At 42.7% G+C, this 20,405-nt stretch overlaps 1 protein-coding gene across 7 annotated transcripts in view; it reads left to right on the top strand.

Annotated features, from left to right (window-relative positions):
* Window positions 1-20,405, top strand: part of CCDC91 (coiled-coil domain containing 91) — a 330,423-nt gene that overhangs the window by 268,045 nt on the left and 41,973 nt on the right. The window lies entirely within an intron of this gene.

The following is a 20,405-nucleotide window of genomic DNA, read 5'->3' as shown; positions in this document are numbered from 1 at the left end:
TTTTTTCCCCCAAAAAATAATTTATAGACATGGTTGCTTCATGGAGACCTCTTCCCATTGTTTTATTGTCTTACTACTATACAGCTATCTCACCTCTTGTGAAACTTACAGTATAAAATTCATATTAAAATCTTGGCCCAAATTCTCCCTTATGTATACATTGTTCATCCCCATCTAAGACAATGAGATTGCAAAGGCTGTGAATTAGGGCATAATTGATTTCTGTCTTTTCTTGTCCTTTTTGCTATCTTTTCTGCTACTTATTTTCAGTTTCTTTGCTTGCTAGATCTTCCTAGGATTCCAGGTGATTGAGATAAATGGAGAGTCTCTTATCTTCCCTTTGTCAGTGTACTCCTTCCTTCTATCAAAAAACATGCTTGTTCTTTCTTGTATTTTTCAATGCTTGAGAAAGTAGTCTATTGTAAAACAGAAACAAAAAGTTAATTCATCCAATTATTACAAAAAATCGAAAATCATTTTGTTGAAACATGTTTTTGACTTTAGGTTTTCACTGATATTTAATTAGATGTACTCTGAACACAGTTATGAAGAACGGGTTCTCTCGTGCATTTTAGGAATTAGTCAGCCTAATATATTGTCAGTTTACATTAGTTGTGACGCAACTATAGCTGATAATGCCTATCAGTTTTGAAAGATGATGCATTATTAATTGTTACCATGTATAATATAATGTACCATCTAGAATGCAGTCATTTTAAGTGCATAAAAGATATACACATACAGTTTATAGATGGTAATGCACATTTTGTATATAATTTCACATCATATTACATTTAGATGAAAAAAGAAGAAATCATGAGAGATGCCGTTTATTATATAAACTAAAAGTAGCTGGACAATAGTGTGTCTGAATCAAAGCAGAGTTTTAAGTATAAGACAAGAAAATTCAAATGCATCTAATCCTTGAAATATTTATCAAGGAGACAGTGAAAATTATATCCTTGACAGAATCAGTCTTTCCTTCAATTTATCTTGTAAGAGGAGTTTCCATTCATTCCATAATGAATTCCAGTCTTGAATGTTAAAATGCTGAATATAAGTGGGTTTTTTGTTTTACTTATTGATCAGTTGCCTCACATGCCTGTACAGAAAGGATACAGTTAAGGAGAGCTAGCTATTCCTGGTACAAGATTTATGAAGTCTGTCTGCATTGCCATTCAAATTGGAAAATGTGTGTAACCCCAAATCATTTGGCAAAAGTAGCTTTTGAGATGGCTACATCAGAGCCAGTGTGAATGGATCTCTGGTCAAAGCTGGAGCACCTGTCAGAATGAAAAATATACTTTATGAACTATACTTAATGGCAATAACTTTGGGAGGGATTCCAAGAAGGACCCTCAGAGAAAGCACAGGTTTTACTTACATTTACTGGCTGAAGTTCAGAGAGATCATATTCCCATTTTTCTTTGAATATCAGAGGAAGATCCGGTTCCACCCACTAATGGGTAGCATACACTGTGTAAGAGTACACTTCCTTTCTATTTAAAAAAATGTTTAAAGTCCTTCAAAGCAGGGGACGTGGGCAGAGCAGTATTTCCACTTGGTTAGCAATGATTAAGTGCTTTAGGAAAAGATCCATAAACAGAATCTTGTTCAGAAGCGTCAGTTTATTTTGAAATTGTACAAAATACATTTCTTTCCTTACAATAAACGTTCTGTACAACCAATGTTCAAAGTAATTTCTAACTCACGGCTGGACGTACTAATTAAATGATTTTTTTAAATTTTTGTTTCAATCTAATATCTATTTTATCAACTTGTGTAGTTTGTGATAAGCAGCTAAAAAATATAACTTTTACAGATATCCTCGTTCTTGAAAAAGTTTGTCTGTTCAAAAAGTGGTAGTAATAACAGCCCAGAATTGTGTGTCAACTTGAAGTTTTAATGTCCCAAAATAATTTTTGCTAGTAAGTAAAACTGAGGAAGGCTTAATTTACTTTGCACTTAATTCTCAGCAAGAACTTGTCTAGAGATCTTGAAAATCCCAATATAATATTCATTACCCAAAAAAGGAAAAGAGAGTAGGTATGACAGAAAAAACTGAAAGAAAAGTAGTCTTTTGTTATGATTTTCAAAATGTTACAACTTATTAAAAGTCATAAATCTGGTTCTAATTTAGAATAAGAAGAAGAATCCTTTATATGTTAAATTTGTATAGTAATATACAATATTAGGAACTGTTACAACTGTCCTCACTCACTTTCAGCTTACTCTATATGATCACCATTTTTAAAAAGAGACCTTTCTCTTTTTTAAAATTGTATCAGCTAGAATCTTTCCAAGTGCCTATAAGACACCAAGTTTTAACTGCTTTAAAAATGAAAAAATAAAATCCTGAAAATAACTTCCTTTTCATATGTGTAGCCAGTGTAATATCACATATAACATGCTGAAATTAATAAGATACCACAAGCTTTGAGGCTTTCAGAAAGAGGAGACAGGAAAGACCACATCCCCTGACATATCCCTGAGGGAGGAAGAGTTTTTGGTTTATAAAGACCTATGGCCTTGGATTAGAATAAAGTGTTCCAACCCATCCCGCAAATGAGACCATTACACATGAGCAGGCTATGAAGAAGGAAGGAAGTATCCAAGAAGCAACAAATGCTCACATCCAAGGAATTATTTCTAAAACCAAGTGTAATAAGTTTTTTTTTTTTTCTTAAATCTCAAGAATTAATCTGCATTGGGACCCAGATTCTAAAAAACCCTAACTTTTGTACATTAAAATGTAATGGGTTAGTGTGCTGGAAAGTTGTCTTCAAAGTTAAGTTTTTTAGCCCTGGTCTACACTAGGACTTTAGGTCGAATTTAGCAACGTTAAATCGATTTAAACCTGCCCCCGTCCACACAGTGAAGCCCTTTATTTCGACTTAAAGGGCTCTTAAAATCGATTTCCTTACTCCACCCCTGACAAGTGGATTAGCGCTTAAATCGACGTTCCCGGCTCGAATTTGGGGTACTGTGGACACAATTCGATGGTATTGGCCTCCGGGAGCTATCCCAGAGTGCTCCATTCTCACCGCTCTGGACAGCACTCTCAACTCAGATGCACTGGCCAGGTAGACAGGAAAAGAACCGCAAACTTTTGAATCTCATTTCCTGTTTGGCCAGCGTGGCAAGCTGCAGGTGACCATGCAGAGCTCATCAGCACAGGTGACCATGATGGAGTCCCAGAATCGCAAAAGAGCTCCAGCATGGACCGAACGGGAGGTACGGGATCTGATCGCTGTTTGGGGAGAGGAATCCGTGCTATCAGAACTCCGTTCCAGTTTTCGAAATGCCAAAACCTTTGTGAAAATCTCCCAGGGCATGAAGGACAGAGGCCATAACAGGGACCCGAAGCAGTGCCGCGTGAAACTGAAGGAGCTGAGGCAAGCCTACCAGAAAACCAGAGAGGCGAACAGCCGCTCTGGGTCAGAGCCCCAAACATGCCGCTTCTATGATGAGCTGCATGCCATTTTAGGGGGTTCAGCCACCACTACCCCAGCCGTGTTGTTTGACTCCTTCAATGGAGATGGAGGCAATACGGAAGCAGGCTTTGGGGACGAAGAAGATGAGGAGGAGGAGGAGGTTGTAGATAGCTCACAGCAAGCAAGCGGAGAAACCGGTTTTCCCGACAGCCAGGAACTGTTTCTCACCCTAGACCTGGAGCCAGTACCCCCCGAACCCACCCAAGGCTGCCTCCTGGACCCAGCAGGCGGAGAAGGGACCTCTGGTGAGTGTACCTTTTAAAATGCTATACATGGTTTAAAAGCAAGCATGTGAAAGGATTACTTTGCCCTGGCATTTGCGGTTCTCCTAGATGTAGTCCTAAAGCCTTTGCAAAAGGTTTCTGGGGAGGGCAGCCTTATTTCGTCCTTCATGGTAGGACACTTTACCACTCCAGGCCAGTAACACGTACTCGGGAATCACTGTAGAACAAAGCATTGCAGTGTATGTTTGCTGGCATTCAACCAAAATCCGTTCTTTATCTCTCTGTGTTATCCTCAGGAGAGTGAGATATAATTCATGGTCACCTGGTTGAAATAGAGTGCTTTTCTTCAGGGACACTCAGAGGTGCCCGTTCCTGCTGGGCTGTTTGCCTGTGGCTGAACAGAAATGTTCCCCGCTGTTAGCCACAGGGAGGGGGGAAGGTTGAGGGGGTAGTCACGCGGTGGGAGGAGGCAAAATGCGACCTTGTAACGAAAGCACATGTGCTATGTATGTAATGTTAACAGCAAGGTTTACCCTGAAAGAGTGTAGCGACTGTTTTATAAAATGTGTCTTTTTAAATACCGCTGTCCCTTTTTTTTTCTCCACCAGCTGCATGTGTTTCAATGATCACAGGATCTTCTCCTTCCCAGAGGCTAGTGAAGCTTAGAAAGAAAAAAAAACGCACTCGCGATGAAATGTTCTCCGAGCTCATGCTGTCCTCCCACACTGACAGAGCACAGACGAATGCGTGGAGGCAAATAATGTCAGAGTGCAGGAAAGCACAAAATGACCGGGAGGAGAGGTGGCGGGCTGAAGAGAGTAAGTGGCGGGCTGAAGACAGGGCTGAAGCTCAAATGTGGCAGCAGCGTGATGAGAGGAGGCAGGATTCAATGCTGAGGCTCCTGCAGGACCAAACCAGAATGCTCCAGTGTATGATTGAGCTGCAGCAAAGGCAGCTGGAGCACAGACTGCCACTGCTGCCCCTCTGTAACCAACCGCCCTCCTCCCCAAGTTCCATAGCCTCCACACCCAGACGCCCAAGAACGCGGTGGGGGGGCCTCCGGCCAACCAGCCACTCCGCCACAGAGGATTGCCCCAAAAAAAGAAGGCTGTCATTCAATAAATTTTAAAGTTGTAAACTTTTAAAGTGCTGTGCTTAAAGTGCTGTGTGGCATTTTCCTTCCCTCCTCCACCACCCCTCCTGGGATACCTTGGTAGTCATCTCCCTATTTGTGTGATGAATGAATAACGAATGCATGACTGTGAAGCAGCAATGACTTTATTGCCTCTGCAAGCGGTGATTAAAGGGAGGAGGAGAGGGTGGTTAGCTTACAGGGAAGTAGAGTGAACCAAGGGGCGGGGGGTTTCATCAAGGAGAAACAAACAGAACTTTCACACCGTAGCCTGGCCAGTCATGAAACTGGTTTTCAAAGCTTCTCTGATGCGTACCGCGCCCTCCTGTGCTCTTCTAACTGCCCTGGTGTCTGGCTGCGCGTAACCAGCAGCTAGGCGATTTGCCTCAGCCTCCCACCCCGCCATAAACGTCTCCCCCTTACTCTCACAGATATTGTGGAGCACACAGCAAGCAGTAATAACAGTGGGAATATTGGTTTCGCTGAGGTCTAAGCGAGTCAGTAAACTGCGCCAGCGCGCCTTTAAACGTCCAAATGCACATTCTACCACCATTCTGCACTTGCTCAGCCTGTAGTTGAACAGCTCCTGACTACTGTCCAGGCTGCCTGTGTACGGCTTCATGAGCCATGGCATTAAGGGGTAGGCTGGGTCCCCAAGGATACATATAGGCATTTCAACATCCCCAACAGTTATTTTCTGGTCTGGGAATAAAGTCCCTTCCTGCAGCTTTTGAAACAGACCAGAGTTCCTGAAGATGCGAGCATCATGCACCTTTCCCGGCCATCCCACGTTGATGTTGGTGAAACGTCCCTTGTGATCCACCAGAGCTTGCAGCACTATCGAAAAGTACCCCTTGCGGTTTATGTACTCGGCGGCTTGCTGCTCCGGTGCCAAGATAGGGATATGGGTTCCGTCTATAGCCCCACCACAGTTAGGGAATCCCATTGCAGCAAAGCCATCCACTATGACCTGCACATTTCCCAGGGTCACTACCCTTGATATCAGCAGATCTTTGATTGCGTGAGCTACTTGCATAACAGCAGCCCCCACAGTAGATTTGCCCACTCCAAATTGATTCCCAACTGACCGGTAGCTGTCTGGCGTTGCAAGCTTCCACAGGGCTATCGCCACTCGCTTCTCAACTGTGAGGGCTGCTCTCATCCTGGTATTCATGCGCTTCAGGGCAGGGGAAAGCAAGTCACAAAGTTCCATGAAAGTGCCCTTACGCATGCGAAAGTTTCGCAGCCACTGGGAATCGTCCCAGACCTGCAACACTATGCGGTCCCACCAGTCTGTGCTTGTTTCCCGAGCCCAGAATTGGCGTTCCACAGCATGAACCTGCCCCATTAGCACCATGATGCATGCATTGTCAGGGCCCATGCTTTCAGAGAAATCTGTGTCCATGTCCTGATCACTCACGGGACCGCGCTGACGTCGCCTCCTCACCCGGTATCGCGTTGCCATGTTCTGGTGCTGCATATACTGCTGGATAATGCGTGTGGTGGTTGATGTGCTCCTAATTGCCAAAATGAGCTCAGCGGCCTCCATGCTTGCCTTGGTATGGCGTCCACACAGAAAAAAGGCGCGGAACGATTGTCTGCCGTTGCTCTGACGGAGGGAGGGGCGACTGACGACACGGCTTACAGGGTTGGCTTCAGGGAGCTAAAATCAACAAAGGGTGTGCCTGTACATCAAGGAGTATTTCAGGCAGGACTGCACGGAGGGTTCCAATAAGAAATGGTGCACCTAAGTTATCCTTGTTATTGGAACAAGGAGGTTAGCCTGGCCTCTGATTGATACATGGCTAGATTTACCTCGCTGCACCTTCTCTGTGAGTGACTGCAGTGTGATCTAGACAGGGGAGGAGGAAAATGAGTACAAAACAAATCTGGTCTATTTCTTGTTCTGACCCACTCCATCTATCTTTTACATCTTTGGCTGGCAGCAGACGGTGCAGAAGGACTGCATGCCATCCACATCTCATGGCTGCTTGGCAGAAGATGGTACAGTACGACTGCTAGCCATCTTCATCTCTTGCCTGCCTGGCATAAGATGGTACAATACGACTGCTAGCAATCCTCATCTCTTGCCTGCCTGGCAGAAGATGGTACAGTACGACTGCTAGCAGTCCGTATCGCCTGCCCGCTCACCATAAGACGGTTCAATAGGACTGCAGGACTAAAGAGAATGACCTGGTCAAGTCACTCCAAATTTAGTCCCTGCGCCCATGTCTGCCCAGGCGCTCCCAGCCGACGTGGCCAGGAGCACCTCGGACACGACGAGGACGACTACCAATCGTATTGCACCGTCTGCTGCCAGAAGGCAATGGGTTGCTGCTATTGTGCAGCAAAGCCGTACCGCGTCTGCCAGCACCCAGGAGACATAGGGTGACGGTTACCTGAGCTGGCTCCATGCTTGCCGTGATATGGTGTCTACACAGGTAACTCATGAAAAAAGGCGCGAAACGATTGTCTGCCCTTGGTTTCACGGAGGGAGGGAGGGAACGGGGGCCTGACGACACGTACCCAGAACCACCCGCGACAATGTTTTAGCCCCATCAGAGTGCTCCATTGTGAGTGCCCTGGACAGCACTCTCAGATGCCCGATTGTTTGCCATTGCTCTGACGCTGGGAGGGGCGCTTACAGGGTTGGCTTCAGGGAGCTAAAATCAACAAAGGGGGTGGCTTTACATCAAGGAGTATTTCAGGCAGGACTTCACGGAGGGTTCCAATAAGAAATGGTGCACCTAAGTTATTGTCGTTATTGGAACAAGAAGGTTAGCCTGGCCTCTGATTGATACATGGCTAGATTTACCTCGCTGCACCTTCTCTGTAAGTGACTGCAGTGTGATCTAGAAGAATGAGTCCCCTAGACAGGGGAGGGGGGGAAGCAAATGAGTACAAAACAAATCTGGTCTATTTCTTGTTTTGATCCACTCCATCTATCTTTTACATCTTTGGCTGGCAGCAGACGGTGCAGAAGGACTGCATGCCATCCACATCTCATGGCTGCTCGGCAGAAGATGGTACAGTACGACTGCTAGCAGTCCGTATCGCCTGCCCGCTCACCATAAGACGGTTCAATAGGACTGACTGCAGGACTAAAGAGAATGACCTGCTCAAGTCACTCCAAATTTAGTCCCTGCGCCCATGTCTGCCCAGGCGCTCCTGATCGACCTCACAGAGGCGACCAGGAGCACCTCAGACATGACGATGACGGCTACCAGTCGTACTGTACCATCTGCTGCCACAAGGCAAGGGGTTGCTGCTACTGTGTAGCAATGCCGTACCGCGTCTGCCAGCACCCAGGAGACATAGGGTGACGGTTACCTGAGCGGGCTCCATGCTTGCCGTGGTATGGCGTCTGCACAGGTAACTCAGGAAAAAAGGCGCGAAATGATTGTCTGCCCTTGCTTTCACGGAGGGAGGGAGGGAACGGGGGCCTGACGATATGTACCCAGAACCACCCGCGACAATGTTTTAGCCCCATCAGGCATTGGGATCTCAACCCAGAATTCCAATGGGCAGCGGAGACTGCGGGAACTGTGGGATAGCTACCCACAGTGCAACACTCCGGAAGTCGACGCTTGCCTTGGTACTGTGGAAGCGCTCCGCCGAGTTAATGCACTTAATGCACTTAGAGCATTTTCTGTGGGGACACACATACTCGAATATATAAAACCAATTTCTAAAAAACCGACTTCTATAAATTCGACCTAATTTCGTAGTGTAGACATACCCATAGAAAGAATCAAAGTTACAAAAGGAAGCCACTTGCTACAGAAGACCTCCTTTTTTGTGGCTGAATTATAAATTATAATTTTAATCTAAGTAGTGACTTAAATTTAAACAATAATTACAATTTTTAAAAATTTCTTATTTGATGGCTCTAAGTTAGAATATCCTGATCATGAATGGGCCCATTCCTTTAAAAAGTAGATTAGCCTGGTAATATTTTATTAATAATTCATATAGCACTAATCACATGTCAGTATAACAAGAGAACAATAAACAAATAATACACAATAAAAGCAATCCTAAAATTTAGTAGTAAAGGAGAACTCTTCGGTACAGCAAGCATATAGATGTTCTTTTTTACCTGTGAGACACAGGTGTGGGTCCAAATAGCTAAAATAATTCATTTTTGTTTTATTCTGCCCTCTTGTAGGCTCCCTTCTCCCCATCCCTAAATCTGGCCGCCCCCTAAATCCCATCATCAGTTCAGCCCCCTGCCTCACCTCTGCTCCTCCTAGGGTTCTTGACCCCCCCAGCCCCCTACCCACCCCCGCCTCCCCCGACTTAGGATCTCCTCTCCCACTTTCTCAGGCAGAGGGGAAAAGACAGCTCCAGGGGCTCTAGACCATTGTTGAAGTGTCTGTAACAAGAGACACTGATGGTTGGAGTCTTGAGAATGAGACTCCCTCGCACACCCTCAATGGTCTCGCCACCAATTGAGGAAGGCAATCACTGACAGGGGAACTGTGATAACTGTGTCCAAATGGTGTCAGTTTCATGAGAATACAGATAGCAGCTGCGCATGGAGAGGTCTGAGTCAAAGTCTCGCATGATGAACCACATAGGTGGATGAGGACACATAGTGCAGGAGCTTCAAGCAGTTCCTTACTGTCGTGATGGGGTGATCCCTAATGTTCTCTATAAGCATCACTATTGCTTGGAATTGTGCTTCTGGAGGAAGGCTCTGGCTTGGATGCAGTTGAGGATCGTCCTGATAAACTCTGTCCTTTGAAATGGGGAGAGGGAAGAGTTCTGCAAGTTTATCAGCAAACCCAAGTCCTGGAATGTTGACTCGATTAGCTTTAGAGTGAACTCTACCTGGACCTTGTCTTACTTGTGACCACCCAGTCGTCAAGGTAAGGGTAGATCTGAATCCCTTGCTTTCTCAACCAGGCTGTAATGACTGCCATGCACTTTGTGAACACCCAAAGGGCTGCTGACAGGCTGAACAGGAGAACCACAAATTGATAGTGTACATGGTTCACGATGAACCCAACCTTCTGTGTCCCTGAAAGATCGAGATATGAAAGAAAGCATACTTCAAATTGAGGGCAGTATACCAGTTCCCTGGATCCAGGGAGGGGATGAATAAAGCCACGGACACCATGGGGAACTTGCTTCTTCATGTATCTGTTGTGCTTTCACAAGTCCAGAATCAGTCTTAGACCACCGTTGGCTTTCGGGATTAGGAAATATTGGGAGTAGAACCTTTGTCCCCTTAACTCCAGTGGAACCTCTTCCAGAGCTCCCACTCTTAGGAACCACTGCACCTCTTGGGCTAGAAATTGCTCATGAGAAGAGTCCCTGAAGAGGGATGGGGAGAGGGTGGGAGGAAGGGGAAAAACTGAGCTGAAGGGTGTTGCCCACTGCTATTGTGCTTCGCACCCAATGGTCTGTTGTAATATGGGACCACGCCTGATAGAAATGAGATAAACGGTCTACAGAAACTGGAGAGGTTGGATCCAAAATCTGTTCTGGTACATTGTCTCCAAGCATCCTATCAAAAGGTCTGCTTGGATCCACCAGTGTGTCTGGGGGGGGCAGGCATGGACGCAGATGAGGATCAGGGCAGAGGTCTTCTCCTAAAGCCCATGCTTCTTTTCCTGTGGTAGTTCTGCCGGGCAGGAAGCATGAAGAATTGAGTAGCCGGCTGAGGCTTATAATGTGTCCTCATGGGTGTCGATGTAAAAAGTCCTAGGGACTCCCAGTTGGCTCTTGAATCCTTCAGGCTGTGTAGTTTGGAGTCTGTCTGCTCAGAAAAAAACAGGGTACCCTCGAAAAGAAGGTCTTGCAAGGTTTGTTGGACCTCATGCAGCAGGCCTGAGGATTGAAGCCATGAACTTCTATACTTTGCCACCGTTGAGGCCATAGATCAAGCTGCAGAGTCCTCCACACCTTCGCCACTGATTTGCCTTCCTCCATGAGAGCTGCAAATTCTCTTCTGGATTCTTGGGGTAACAATTCCTTAAATTTCAGCACGGAGTCCCCAGAATTAAAATCGTACCTGCTCCGGAGCACCTGCTGGTTCACAATCCTGAGTTAGAGGCCACCAATTGAGTAGACCTTTCTACCAAAAAGGTCTAACTTTTTGGAATCCTTGGCCTTTTGGCCTTCGTAACCTCTGTCATTTTTGCTCATTGACTGCTGACACAATCAGAGATCCTGGTGGTGGATGTGTATAAAGCAATTCATAACCCTTAGCCGGGACAAAGTACTTCTTCTCAATTTTCTTTGTCAGCGGCTGAAGGGATGCTGGGGTTTGCCATAATTCATTGGTGGGATCCATAATGGCCTCATTCAGGGGCCATGCCACTCTTGAAGAGTCTGTTGCCATTAGAATGTCTATTAAGGCATGATAGGACTCCCTGGTTTCCTCCACCTGGATCCTTAGGTTTTGAACTACTAACTTGAGGAGCTCCTGATTCATTTTATCCTGAGAGGGTGATCTCTCTGTTCCCGGGATAGCCTCAATAGGAGAAGAGGAGGAAGCCTGTATTGGTAGGGGGCACTGTTCTTCTCCCTCAGCACTGGATGGGTCTCAAGGTGAAGGCTCTTGGTGTTCGGCACCGGCCTCTGTACCAGAGCCTGCTCTGAGCTGAGCTATGGAAGTGCTGTGGACTCAGATGCCACAGAACATGACGTTCTGGATTGCGGTCCCTGCATTGTTGGAAAGGCCCAGGGGTTCCAAAATGGCCATTGTAATGCCATCTGCCATTGTCCTAGGGTGGGGTGGGATGCCTTGGCTTGGGTCCATGGCAGGATAAGGACAACTGGAGAGACAGTATCTGCTCTGTGGGAGGTATATGATCTCTACCTCCATCTCTGAAGATTCCCCTCCTGGGAACCAGAGAGGAGCAGTGCCAGCCAGTGTGTGTGATTGGTGCAGAGAGAGAGGAGACCAGGGGTGGGCCATCATGGCCAGTTTCCCCTTTGAAGGCAACCAGTAAATGTAACCCAATGAAAATGAGTTATCAGTTCTAATATGTTGGTTCTGGTTATTCAGTCAAAAGCACAATCCACTATCTTTGGAGTATGGGTGTATTTTATCAGTGCATGATGAATTATCCAGATTCTTTGTTCTGTGACCATTGAAGAGATTTTATTATCCTTTTTGTATATGGAACCTGATCCATTGCCCAGTGAAGTCAATGGCAAAGCTCCAATTGACTCAGTGAGAATAAGATTGGCCCCATAATGTTGTTATCCTGGAACAGAGAACTTTAATTAAATTTTCCTTGTTATTTTACAGGAGTTATTAAAATCTTTAATTATATTCATCTGGGGTCTTTGAATGTGGGGACATTTGACATTTTAAATAATTTAATTACCTGTTTTATTTTCTGTTATATTTATGGATCCTTGTTCACACATGATTCTGTCTAAGACGTTTATACACTAAGTGCTTTCCCTTTGTGCTTAATTTTTACTCCATTACTGTGGTTCTGTTTTTACTTTTACATGTGGCCCATCATGTGTTTTAAAACAATTCTTTCCAGTACTGTGGAGTAAATAATTGAAGTGGGATTTGAGAGGTTGATTTCATAATACTTAGCACAGAACAGTATTTCCACTTGTTGAAATTATTTTTTTAGTGCAAAAACTTTGTTGTCTTCACCAAGGGGTCTTTCCCATTGTATCTGCTTATACAATATATATTATGACTTCTCTTTATCTTCTGTCAGAGCAATAGAGCTTACTTACATGTGTGTTACATATAGCCAAAGCAGTGAAAAACTCAGTGGGAAAAAAAATCAGTGCCTGAATTAAGACTCTGTAGGGTTGGATTCTCTGGTCCCCCAAATGCATGACTTATGAAGGCATAAAGTGAAACTAAAGGTGCCACGGATTTGCTTTGGAGAATTCCAAATATGTAGAGGGAATCTCTGCAGGTGCCCTTTTGTCTGGGGTGCTGCCCCTTTTGCAGCAACCCCTCAGTCTCGGGGTCTCCCCACCCAGGGGAACCCCCCACACCCACTATCCCCACTTCACCTCAGTCTTGGCTACTGCCAGTCCTCACTTAGCCCTGCTCCCTGGGCAGACTGCAGTACATCAGCCACTCATCACAGGCGAAGGGGTTTGAACCTGCTACCTCTGTCTACCCGTGGGCTGCCCCCTTGCAACCCCAGTACCTAATAGGCCCTAATCTAGGCCTCGCAGCCTGGGGGTTTCCAGGCCGGAGCTCCCCTGTTCCCCTGGCCTGTCCCCCTCAGCCCTGCTCCGATCTAGGTATTCCTTCAGGTCCCTGCAGCCAGGCCCTTCCCCTTCTGAATGCAGAGAGAGACTCTGGCTGAGCTTCAACCTAGCAGCCCCTTTATAGGTCCAGCTGTGGCCTGATTGGGGCATGGCCCAGCTGCGGCCATTTCCCCAATCAGCCTAGCTTTTCTTGCCCTCAGCCCTGGCTCTCAAGCCCCACAGAGCAGGCACGGGTAACCACCCCGATACAGTGTCCCTGTCATCGACCACACTGAACTGTATCTGAGCTCTGTTTATGAGCGGTTGAGAATCAAACCAATAATTTTTATTTCTTCTTAGAATTGAGAAATCTTGATGATTTTTCTCCAGGTTTATTACAAATAGATACATATGTTAGCAGAGAGGACATGTGTGACACTGTCACGTCTTCTGCTAAGGGTAATTCAGAGAAAATTATATTCACTCTCTTGTATTTTATGAAATATTCTTCCATTTTGAGTACTTTGAGTACTTTTGTATAGAAAGTTATTTTGTCATATTTCTAGTTTTCATTTGAAAAGAAAGAGACAACTAGGGATTATAGCATTCTACAAACTGTTTTGGGTCACATGACCTGTTAAACGCTGAGAGTTCTAAATTCTTTCTGCTTCCTAGCCAGTTTCTGAATCTCTTACCTGAGGCTTAAATTGCAAGTATGTATATAATCCGCTTCTTTAACCAAGAACTATTAGTAATTTTCTTGCTTTACAGGACTTGAACTATGCGCTAACATAACAATGAAAAGTATTCAGTATAGTCAAAATGAAGCTTAGAAATATCAGTAGACCCTACTCGCTAAACTCATATATCCCTACCAATCTTATAGTCCAATTACATGGACAAAGCTGCTTTTCAGAGAATGTACCTGAATAGAAAAGTCTTTAAGCTACATTTTGGCAATAATGTTAATAAAGATAATCAATTAAATGCAGGACTCAGATTCTGACCACCTATTCGCCTCACCCCCACATCAAGGTTATACTGATACACCTGAATAGTTTTTGCACTCCTGAAAAGGCAGGTTTGTTTGTTTCTTTGAATGCTGTTTGTATGTATCTTATCACTACTGGTGCAGGAATGTCTTGATTCAGCTGTGGAAGATATCTCACATATTCAGCCTCAGTTTGCTTTCTTTTGGATGCTTGGGGTATCATTTGAGTTAATATGGCCAACAGCAAAGGTGTATAAGTGGAAGCAAATGGGCTTGGAGGGGAACCACAGAAGCTAGAGTTAGCTCCTTTTTTGCAAATTGAAAAGTGTAAAGGGTTTTTTAAATGTTGGGCAAAGTACATAAGTAGTGAAAAATATTGTCTTAAGATTTTTTTTTAAAAATCTAAGCTGATGTTTATTACAAAGTCCAAATATTTTTATTAAATTACTTTTAACTTGACAGGTGACTGGTGCAAACCTGTGTGTCGGGGTGACTGTCTATTGTGGAAGGGGGCTCTCCGTCTAACAAATTGGCACTTATAGAGGTTTGAGGCAGGGAGAGTACACAGGATGCATTACTACACGAGTCCAGTGGTCTGTAAAGGAGTACGGAGCATGTGGGGTGCTGCTCAGTAGTGTGGTTACTACTTAACCTGTCTATAGTTTGGGGATATGAACTTCTACTTTGGCTTATTATCTCTGACAATCTCTGATCAGTTGGGCTTTGTGTATGTGAGAGGACTTTGCCCAGAAGGAAGAATAAGTGTCTCCCCAGGAGGAGCTGCAAATAGAAAATGTAATTGTAAAAGGAAGACTTAAGTTATCTTTAATTAATTATGAATTCTATTTACCCTTCTAAAGATAAACTGTTATGAACTGAATACGCTTCAAGTTGGTATCTACCTGCTCTAGTACTCGGATCTCCTAGACGGATTTAAATTTGCTCCAGCTAATTAACTCACTAGGGTCCTCCAATAAACCTAGAGTAGCAGTGGTTGAAACATGAATGTGTGCCTACTACAATAAATGGATATACTGATAGAAAGTCTCAGTAAAAGGGACCATGCATGGAATGAGTCCTGGAGACTAAACTATCCTCTTTCCCTTTAAGGTGATCTTCACAGTTCAGAGCTGAGACACAGTGATTGTGTGGTGTAGTTTTATCTCGCATTGATGCTGCCAATGCTGTACTTGTTGCTGTATTAATTAGAAGGCTTTAATGAGTGTAATATTTTAAACCCAAAATAAAGATATGCATATGGAGTTTTTGTAAAACTTAATTTTAGTTGAGCAGAAAAAACATTCAGTTAGATAAATTGTGCACATGTTTTTACATGTAATTGATATACGTTGCATGCTGCTGCTGTTGGAGGGAAGAGGGATTAGTGTTCAGGGGACAGCTTGAGAATCAGAGGTGACTATTTAGTTGAACATCAAAAGTAGCAATATAGTGAACTAAAGAAACTAACTAACTAAAAAAAATGTATGCTGAGCTTTATGGGCAAATGCTTTCAATGCTGGTCTTGTGTTAGGCCGGACACAGATCTGTGTGCAGTTGGGTTACAGGCACTGCAACAAGAATGAATAAAACTGAGATTATACAAAAAAATGTAATTCTCCTTTGACTGCGTGCCTGGTGATCCCAATCTCTGGGATGCCCCTTCTCACTGGTTGATGGAAGCAGGATTGGCAAAAGCCCAAAAGGTAGTATTTTGTGGTCCTGAACAAGCTGGAGTAATAAGAGCGGTCTTATACAATAAGGCCCCAACAAATTTATTAGATTTTGGAAGTTCAGGATGAGTCCTCCCTATCCAGCATACACCAAGGGGATGTAGCTCTTAAAGAATTGTATCTCACATTCCTGTCGCGCAAAGTGAATGGAAATTTTTCAGATTTAGTTTTGAACCCTCTTAGTACAGATATTAGGTTCTCCTGTTAGGCTGTCAACTGTGCCAGGGATGATATTAACTGTTCCTATCACCATGGACAGAGAAAATCTGCAACAGAGGAGTTGAGTTATAACTATTTTTGATAATCTCGTTTGGAACATCAATTGCCAGAAATTCCAATAAAACTCTCTATGGAGAGAACAGTAAAACTCCCAGAAACATGGTTTTATCATCAACTCTCAAAAGACCAAACTGGCAGCCTCACAAGAAAGGAATAAGACCAGGGGTACAAGCTTCAGGCAGCCATCAACAAGGTATTTTCAAAGGGATCAGCCAAAATCAGGGACTTACTAAGTTTTTTTTGGCAGAGATGTTGAACAATATGGATCCACTGTTGATCCAGGTGGCAACTGCAAGAAATTCAATGTTTCAACTTCACTGAGTTGCAAAGGAGTCAATATTCTATGGAGATACCACATGGATACAATCCTGGACTCCTGAAGCACACCTGTTGTTACTCCAGATCATTCACATAAACGATCATTCAGTCTGGGAAATGGTCGATTGAACCCACTGATGATCACACTGTTAACTTCCCAGTTAGGATAACCCTAGTTTGACCGGTTTGCATCAGTGGCAAATAACGAAGTTCAGACATAATGTCCAAAGAAAACTCCCAGATAGTAGCAAAGGTCCACATACCTGGTCGATCCATACTTCTCTGTTCTACATCCAGATCTGGTCATGACAACATTAGCTGTTGACCGGCAAAGTAACTTGGACTGTAATTGTTTCTTATGGATATATCCAATCATTTTACATTAACAGGCTTAATAAGGGATTTGGAGAAAGTAGGAGGAGGATATAAATTAAATGTTAATAATCTGTGATCTAATTCTAAAAGGTTCAGCTCTCATTGGCTTCCGTACACTTGGAGAACCAGGCTCTTAATGAATGCATTGCAATTTGATCATAAAGTAACAAACAGATGAACTTCATTCCTTTAGTCCATTAATAAAGGATGCATTTTAATGATAGTTTATGAAATTACAACCTGATACTTAAAAAGCCATTTTAAAAGTTTATGCCTTCTACATGTCAGATGGGCTGCCAAAATAAAATGTTATTTTTAAGAATTTCTATCAATGTTTTTGGATTAAAACAAACAACTTAAGTTTTTAACATGTTGACAGCTTGCTTTTTAAATTGTTTTTCCTGAATTTATCATGAAGTAGAGAATATCAGGTCATGCAATCCATTATTAATTAGCTTTGCACAGAGGACACCATCTTCTGAACATCATTTTGAATCTGTATTCAGTGCCATTACCCATAAATCTTTATTGTAAGTTGAAATGTTAGTCTACCATCTATATTTTTACAGTATAAGTAGCTGCCAGATATATTGTACTACACTTTCTTCACTTTCATTGGAAAATACTGAGGTGAATAATTTTTAATCCATAAACAACCATTTCAGAAAATAAACTCTTAGAAGGTCTATTCAGCAAAATGTCTACAGTTTTCTGGGCTGCACAAAGGCCAGCCCTTCCAGTGAAAAGGGCAGGATGCTGCATAGACCCTTCTGGGGATAGAAAATCATTTGGCAACTCTTCTATAAAGACCCTAGTGGAGAGAAGACTCTCTCCCTGTACAGAGTTGTATGCTCCGAATGAATATCTTCTATCTGGGGAGCACTCTCTTCCACCCAACCACCACAAAAATTCATTGTGGAGTTTCAGTGAAGAATCTTTTAGTTTCGATGACTCTTCTTTTGAAAGAGAATTGCTTCAGGCTAGACTGCCCTCTGAATTTCTTCTCTAGCTAAGTGATATTGTTTAAAAGAACCTGTTCCTCCAGTTTTAGAACGTCAGAAGAGATGCTAAGTATTCACACTTACCCAGATGCCGTATATAGCTATTAAGCTTGTTGGAATTTGTGACCCTTGGAAAGGTGGCAATTTTGTATTAATGTATAAAGTTGACTTTGACATTTGTGTCCACTTGTCAACGGGTGACACCCATTCAGGACAGTGCCACCAATGAAGGGTGTTTTGCTCTCAGTAAAGCCTTAAAGGGACATTGTCAGCTTGAATATTTTGAATTGATTAGTTTTAAAAAATCAAGTATAAATAGTATATGTGGAATTTAATATATATTGCTTATCTGCTGATGTTTATAAGTGTTTTTTTTCAGCCATGAAAAGTGGTTAGGTCCAAGAGTGACACCATGCCTCCTACCTCTGTGTCCATGTCTATCTGTCTTCCGCTTGCTGTGACAGAATCAGCAGCATTGAGGATAAGGCCTCCCAACTTCTATACTCTTTGTCTCAAGCTACATGTATGGGGCTGGGGAGAGAAAAGCAGGTACCAGGGTCCTGCAGCTTTCTGTCACTCCCCTGTCCCATGCTGGATCCAGGAAATGAAAGAAAGTACGCACTTCCCAGGCTCCCATTGTTCCCATCCTCATGTAGGGTTATAGAGAATGAAGAAGGGAAGCCTTCCTCTGTGCCTCGTGCTCTCAGCTCTGTGCAGGCGTCCCCAAACTCAGAAACATAAATAGTGCTGCTGCTTTTATTAATAGTAAATGCCCTTTTCAAGAGTTTGGTGAAGAGGGTGCTTATCTGCTTGCCATAGACCAAGTAATATAAACATGCTACTTCATGAAGAGACAAGTGCAAGTGACCAACAAAACAGTGAATTTTATGTAATATGCTATCTGTATGCACAAAGTAAACAAACTGAAAGCAAAATGTGTTTTGCTAGCAACCTTCAATTTTAATAACATTAGGGGTTTCTTGCAACTACAATATGATTTTTCATGTTGACGGTGTCCTTGTAAATTGTCCAGAAACGGACTCAGACTAAACTCAATAAAAATAAAAACAAAATGTTTCCAAATGTCTGATGAAAACCCTAATCACCAAAGCAATTAATTGGTCAGTAAAGCACTTGAAACTAAGAACTGCTTCCAGTTTTTTTGTCATTAATCAAGGTCAGTGCAATTCTCTTTTCTAGTTCATATTTTTAAAGCTTAAAATCCTCTATATTCAAGCCTCTTCTATACAAACTGTACATTTTTTGTTGATTAAAATAAGTTTTGCCTTCTCTTAAAGATTAGACATTGTGAGCTCCTAAGAGAACAAAGAGTGGGAAAGCTTCAGGAAATGAAGATATGTAAAATTTTTCTGCTGTCAAGTTCCAATCACTGTGTCATCAACAGAGCTAACTGTCTAAGAACCAGTCGGATGTCTAACTGCCTATTGTTATGAAAGCATCATAAAATATATATTCTACATAGAAGCAGTTTTTATATCAAACAAAGAACCCAGTGCTAAACATTACATATAATATATTTTTCTAGCCATATATCATAGAGTGCATGTTACACACTTTTTGAACTTCTGTGGGCATTAGCAGTGCATAGAAAAGGGGATTACTGGTGGGGAGAGCTGGCACATGCAGAAATAAAATAGAGCTACCAAAGATTCAATTTTCTACCAAATAAATCTTCTCATGCTGAGTAGGCTATTTAAACAAATCTTTTGAATGACAAATAATTTACTCTGTAAGGGAAATGCTGCACAGTAACCATTTCTTATGGTCTCATATTTCAGGACCCACAACATACAGCCAACAAACTTAAGTTTTCCCTGTTGACTTTGACATTTGGCTTCCTTTAAAAAAAATTTACTGCCTGTTTCCTGACAACAGAATGAATTTCAATAAACAGAGTCAAATTCTCTTCTGATATTCATGTCCAACTCCCATTGACTTCAGAGGGCATAATTTGGCCTACAAAGTGAGAAACAGAATGCCTAGTCAAGACTGAGTTAAATGGCATAAAAGTCTTGTACTTATTCTGTCCCCATTTCTCTGACGGACACACCCTTGTCATACATCCACACCATCTAGATTTAAACGACAAAAGCTGGGAACAAGGATGTGTCCATTATAAGCAGAATTCACTGTACTAATTTGTGCTCCCATATGATTTGTGCAGCTGTGTCTCATAACCTTTACTGGAAAACATAACCAAACATTGTCTCTATCTGACTAATATTTGCCAAAATAAAACTTCAAAAGTATGAATGTCCAGAGGACTTAATTTTTTTATTTATTTATTTTTTGGTATTTAATAGATAATTTTTTCCAGTATTATAGCAAGTGAAGGACACATTTTTTTAAAAAAAAATATATTTATTTTTAAGAGTCTTTGTAATCTGGCATTAACCGTGTCTTTCATATTGTAAACGGAAGAACTTTGGCTCAAGATAAGAGTTTCTTCCAGCCATAAGTAGAGGAATTACTCCTTTAGTTCTGTGACAAGGTGCTTTTTCTGGGAAATTAGAGGGTCTCATTCTGCCCTCATTTCAGTAAATGTATGGCTTTATGCATGGTGCTATTTATCTAGAGAGGTGTGTGTAGGAATACATATTGATGTCTGGTATATGCTACTACAGTAAGATAAATTTTATATTATGTAACACTA

This window comes from Lepidochelys olivacea, assembly GCF_965140295.1.
Source record: "Lepidochelys olivacea isolate rLepOli2 genome assembly, chromosome: 1".
Classification (NCBI taxonomy): domain Eukaryota; kingdom Metazoa; phylum Chordata; order Testudines; family Cheloniidae; genus Lepidochelys; species Lepidochelys olivacea.
Note: the sequence above shows the minus strand (reverse complement) of the source record. Positions and strands in the feature narration are given on the sequence as shown.